Consider the following 6,263-nt stretch of genomic DNA (forward strand, 5'->3'; position numbering starts at 1 on the left):
GCCTCTGCCCCCTCTCTGCCTTTCCTGACAGCACTAATGAGATCCCTGGAGGTTTGCCTCCAAGTGAAACAGATCTTCTCTTTGAGCCCTGAGAACTTGATGTCAGGGATCGAAGGAGCAACAAGCCCACACACAACCACTGAAGGTCTTTTGGAGGCCTACTAGCTCAGTGGTTCCTTTGCTGCTTTACTCCTGCTGCTGGAAGATGACTGTCTTCATGCATGTTTTCACCCACTGGTATGTCCTGTGAAGGGTGGCCTTCTGCACTGATGCCACTGGGTTTATAGGGTGTGCTGGGCTGTCTGGGTTAAGGTTGCTGTCCTTGAATTGTCATGAAGCTGATGTCATGAAGCAGAACCATCTGTGGTTCTGGTTGATGATCTGTCGTTTTGCCTGCATCATGCAGGCAAAGATTCCAGGGAAAAGCAATGTCAGCTGCTTCAGCAATGGATACAGCTGGAAAAAACAAACATGCTTTTGAGTATGCTATCAATAAAGGCAGCAAAAATAATAGCCTCTGCCTGTCAGCTTGCACTGCTTAACCACTGCAGATCTGTCATGGCTACGAGGGCACTAATGCTGATGGGTGTAGGGAGCTGTTGCCACGGGGGTACAGGGAGGAAGGTGCTCAGCGTGAGTCAAATGTCATGTGTAATTTTTCTCCAGCATTGATGTCAGAGCCTCAAATGCTGCCCAAATCCTTTCGTAGACTTTTATGGCAGTGTTAACCCACCTGGAAGCTGGAGGCACGCACGGGAGGAGCGAGGTGGCCCTTGTCACCTCTCTGGTGTCAGCTCACTGGGCTGCGGGCTCAGCTCTTCCATCGCCTGTGCCAGGCAAACCGCTGAGCAGGGAAACACTCACCCATGGACCTGGCTAGAAAAGAGCCAGCACCTGGGACCTCCGGCTTTGCTGCTGTTTGAGATAGCTGGAGACAAAGCCTGCACTTAAGCTAGTAATGAATAAAAAATAAACCCTTTTGTTCCTTTAACATCCCAGCTTTTTGACTAGACTTTTCTGGCCCAGCAAGAAAAGGAATAACAGGCCCCATTACTCTTCAAGTCTTTAAGAAATGAGATGCAAAGGCAGAGGAGAGAGACAGCGGATGCTGAAAGAGCCTCAAGATGGATACTGGCAGGGAAGAGCATGAAACTCTTTGATTTCGGAGAACGACGTAGGCAGAACAGCCAGGATGCAGCTGAAATGGGGATTATGACTCACAGCTACAAACCTCGGCTGGCTTTTGGCAGAGGGCTCGGCCAGCTCTGTGCCGCTGCAATGCGCGGGCTTGGACGAGTGTGTGCCTCCCGCCGGCAGGTCCTCTGGGCACTGCTCCCTTCCAGGTACGATTTACAGCTTGTGCCAAAAATGGATGTGTGTGTCATGCTGAGACAGAAGGAAGGGCCAAAGAGGAGACCTCTCTGGAGCAGGTGATACCTCTGATGCAGGTCTTGTCTAGGGTGGAAGAGCGGGTTGTTTATTTTGTTTTTCTATCTGGCTTGAAATAGGTTTTTCCTCTGGAGTACGGGGCTTTTGGCACCTTCCAAAAGGTTATATTTAATCTTGTCTTGGTGGGTGATAACGCAGCATCCAGGATGTAGTTTGGAATAGTTGGCAAAAGTGGGTCTCTTTGCATGGTTGGAAACGCTTGCTGTGGGTCTCTTGAACTCCAGAGCACTTCTAGGGTCACTGACTTCACAGACGGAGCCTCCCACCTGGATGAAAAACGAAGCAGAGGGGGGAAAACTGTGGCCTTGGTGAATAAAACTGGAGATGATGTTGAGGCTCCTTCTTAGAAAATGGCTGTGAAAGTTCATAAAGTTTGAAATCCCCTCCCAGGGTTGCGATGCAGGAGGATGATGGTCTAAGTTCAGACGGATGTGGCATGGTTACATGCGGAAAGGCCTTTTGCTGTGGGTTTTTCTCCTCTTTTGAAATCAAAGACATGAATGAACCTGCGTTCTTAATCCAAACACCCAGTGCTTTTGAAGGGATCTAACTCTCCCTCAGCCCTATCCCCTATGTATAGGAAAGGATGAAACCTCCCACCCAAACCTCCCTGCCCTTAGGGTATCTGGTCTCAATGTTGATGCCCCGGCTTTGGTGCGACTGTGGCCCTGATACACGGCTGAGTTTCCTCTGCCTGGGTGTCTGTTACTACAAGGTGCAGTATCTGCCTTCTCCTGCCACGTTGCTGTTCCCCGAATTTCAATTAGGGCTGCCTGTTGCTTTTTGGGTGGCTTTTTCCTTCTGTGATTGCTAGAGGCCACAGAAACACACTCACAGGCTCATTAATTTTGATCTAATTTCTGCTCAGCTGCCCTCAGGAGGGCTGAAACACCGGCCTGGGAAACGTGGCCATCCCTGGGAAGGTAGAGGATGGCTCCTTCCTTTCACAGGTAAAGATTTTTTTTTTCCCTTCCCCTGGACGTTGAAGTGCTGAGAGTGCAGCTTTCAAATGCGTTGATGTTACTAGATTTTGCACGAGGGCCTCAACTAAATGTCCTGCGTCTTCTACAGTTCTCCCTAGCCAGTATGCCCTGGGAAATGGTTTGTGCTTCCTTCTGAAGGAGGAAGGATTTCCCTGCCACGAGGCTGGAGCCGAAGGATTCATGCTGGAGGGCTGACTCACGCTGCAGCAGGCGCAGTGCCCCGGCCCCCGGAGTGGTCCCGGGGCTCGTCTTCGGGCATGTCCAAGGGCCACGGCCGTGGCTGCCAGCCAGCGAGTGCCACCTCCCCGTTCCCGCAGCGAGCCTTACACGAACGTCCGATCCAAAGCCTTTCGTCAGCCTTGACGAATCCTCCCGCTCCGAAGTCGCTGCCCGCTTCCCTCCGCTCAGAGCTCCTCCAGGACGGTCGGGATCGATGGCCTCGCTGGTGCCGACTCCGACTGAATTTTTATTTTCCCTCCTACGCAGCTTCTCGTGGGAGGCGCTGATTCATGCCTGAGGCCGGCCTGATCTGGGAGCCGAAAAGGAGTTGGAAAGATCCTCGGTTGGCATCGATGCTCCTGTCCTGTGAACGGAGCTGGGGCGCTTCACACTGGCGGAGGATCTCTCCCCAGGGATTTTTGCTGCGCGTGGGTATTTCGGGACATACGGTTTCTAAAATGAGTGTACAAAAGGCAATATACATTCTATATAAATGTATGTCTCATTATCGAGCGTAGGTGATTTGGGGGGGCACATATTTTCCCACAACGTAAAAGTTCATTTTAAAAATACCCTGCTCTGTAGGCTTTCCCTAATGACTATTTTTCCCCATGTTTTGATTAATCAACAACATATGCCAGCATTTCTTCCTTAAAAGTAAGAACTGGCACCTAACAGGACATGAAATAATAAGATGTGATTAAGACAGTAGCTGGAGCTAACCAAAGCCAGAAAACTCACGGCCGAAAGGTCAAACCTTTATTTAAGTTGCCTTTGCCGCAGCCTGTTTATTCGCGGGCTTCGTGAATTACGGAGGAAAGCGTTGTAATGAAGGAACATCTGGCATGGAAAATCTCACCTCAGTCCGAGCTGGGCAAAGTTTTATTAGCACTAGAAAGCAGGTTCTCGTGAGGGGAAGCGTCAGCCGACCTTGGGGCAGGTAACGTTGCCTGGGAAAGCCGCGGAGGCCGACACGTGCTGCGGCCCGCGCTGGCTGGCAGGGATTTCCCCCGGCTCGACCGTCGGCAGCCGTGCCCGTTGCTGCCGGGGGCCGGCTGCAGCGACCCGGCGCTGCGAGCGCTGAGCATCGCTCCTCCAAGAGCGGCGATCCTCCAGGGAGCACAACGGGAGCCCGGCCTCGTCGAGAGGCTCGTAAGTGTTGAATTCGCAGGGCGTTAATTCTGCTGGTCACAGAATAGCTATTTTCCACCGAAAAAGCTGCTGATTTTCCTCGAGGAGGCAGTGGTTTTTTTGGCAGGGATGGAGGGGACCATCCGGGTTGCATTCGAAAGCCTTCGCTCTTTGGGAGTGAGCAACCAGGAGCAAAGCACCGTCTCCTGCGAGCCCTGTGCTGCCAGCGTGGTATTTTGCAGAGGGATTATAACAATCATTTGCCTCTAGGAAATTGTCCCTTCATCCTAAATATAGGTAGTTATCTTCTTACCCAGGAGGGAATGCCTGAAAACGCACGCATTTACTGCAAAGCTGAAAATGACAGGCCAGGGCTGTGCTCTCTGGTCCTGGCTCTCGGCTGGTACCATTTGAAGGCAGTGTCTAAAGTCAGTGGAACTAGACAAATTTACACTGATGGAGTATCTGCTAGGTATCTGCGGTTCCCAAGGCTGCCTTTAAACCTAAGCCTCTTAAGCCTTTTTCATAAGCGTGCGGCAGCTCACCCAGAGCCTAAAAGACTTGAAATCGCGGTGTGCAAAAAAGGGATTTTCTAGCCGGAAGGGATCTTAGCAAAGCCGCCTCTTGTACCTGGGGGGCTTTGCTCTCTCCTTTCTCACCAGCTCTCTTTGCAGCTGGGTTTCTGCTTTTAGTGCTGGTGTAGAAGGCAACCGAAAATTTATTTGGCAATTCCTTTTGCTGAAGTGTGCGAGTGCTGGTGTGTCAAAACAGACCTCAGCACTGTGCTTTGAGTCTGAAATTACGTGCAAGCACATAATGAGATTTTTTTTTTCAGCACAGACATAGCAATAAAAAGTTTCCTTTAAAATCATTACAGTCTGTTGCAGAAATCTATATATTTTTATCTTACAAAATTGAAATTGGCCTCTGTGAAATTTCCATAGCACTATCAACCTCGGAACAATATTATTCTTACCAAACAGAACCCTTGCTGGGAGCTGAAATGCTATAAATATTTAAAGCAACAAATTACGAAGTAAGCCAGCCTAGTGCCCCGGTCCGTAAATACGAACTGGAACACCCAGCGGCTGACAAAAGGCAGGCAGAAACGCTGAATGGGACCGTTTCATTGCCCAAACGAAATTATTTGCAGCGCAAAAGCAGCTGTAAAAGTTGTTTTTGTTTAACGATAAGTAACACCCAAAATAGGGCTTAAGTCAGCGTTTGGGTCGCAGAAAGCAGTTTCCACGCGGTTTGCAGGCTTTGGTCGCCGCGTGAGCTCCAGGCGTTTTCCCAAGCGGAGACACGCGGGCGGTGGGGCCTGTCGCAGGCAGGAGGGTGCTGGGGTGCTGCTAAATCCCCCCTCGAGGAGGAGGAGGAGGCTGCTCTCGTGTCAGCCAGGCGATTGCGTGATGGCTGCTGCTGGGGGAGGCTTTAGTCACAGTCAAATTCACAGAGCCGTGAGTAATCGTTTAAGGGCTTTTTGAGCTTCAGGGGGTTCAAGGCTGCGTTTCAGCTTGGCGGTCAGTCAATCCGGAGTGGCACGTTTTAACGGCAGCTCCAGCACACCGTTTTCTGACCTAAATCAGAACTTTACGCTTGGGTGAGAAGTGGCAGCACGGACAAAGCAGAGAGACTTGTGACAAAAAATGCTCTGCTCTGCAATGGTATTAAGCAAATTGGGACTGACATTTTTTTTCATTATTATTATTTTTCTGGCAATACCTTTACAGCTTTTGCGGGCTGTCAGTGCATCCGCAGGCCCCGAGGGATTCTGTCAGATGGGAAAAGGCTTTTTTCCAGAAGACCAAAGGAGTGTCTGTGCCTATATTTTAATATTCCTTAAGATCTGTGATATGTCTTAGAGGCATATTTTAGACCTCTTCTCAGTTTGGCCATGTAAAACTTGGCTATTTTTGTGGTATAGATACAGCACAGACGGGCTGGAGTAAGGAGAGAGAAGAGGGTTACAAGTGGGCAAAATCCTCTTTTGTAAAAGAAGTGGAAGATAAATCAGGAGAGAATCAGCCTGAACTTTTGAGGCTCGCTTGGTTCTGAAGCACAAGTATTTTATAGGATTTCTTTAGATTTTCTTTTTAGCAGTTGCTTCAGTACTGCCTAAGAGCCCGGGGCATGAACCAGATTCCCCCCCATGTGAGGTGCTATTTAAATACAGAGGGGAAACCAGTTGCTCATGCTAAAGAAATCACACATCTGTATCGCACAGGGTCTCCTCACAGCTCTTGCCTGGAATTCAGTTTGCTGGTGGTTCACTGCTATTCATGGTAAAGTCCGTGTGCTAAGGACACATGCAGTGACAGGTGTGTTTAACCTTCTGAGGATATGGGGGAAAATGTCCCAAAAATATTTTGCTGGAGGCAAAAGGAGATGTGTGCTGTAGAGTTGAGCTGGAAGCTGGTTACTGTGTAAATAGAGACTCAAATATTTTTATGTATTGGTGCGTGCAGGTAACTTGCATCC

The sequence above is a fragment of the Dromaius novaehollandiae genome, chromosome 3 (genome assembly GCF_036370855.1).
Source record: "Dromaius novaehollandiae isolate bDroNov1 chromosome 3, bDroNov1.hap1, whole genome shotgun sequence".
Taxonomy (NCBI): domain Eukaryota; kingdom Metazoa; phylum Chordata; class Aves; order Casuariiformes; family Dromaiidae; genus Dromaius; species Dromaius novaehollandiae.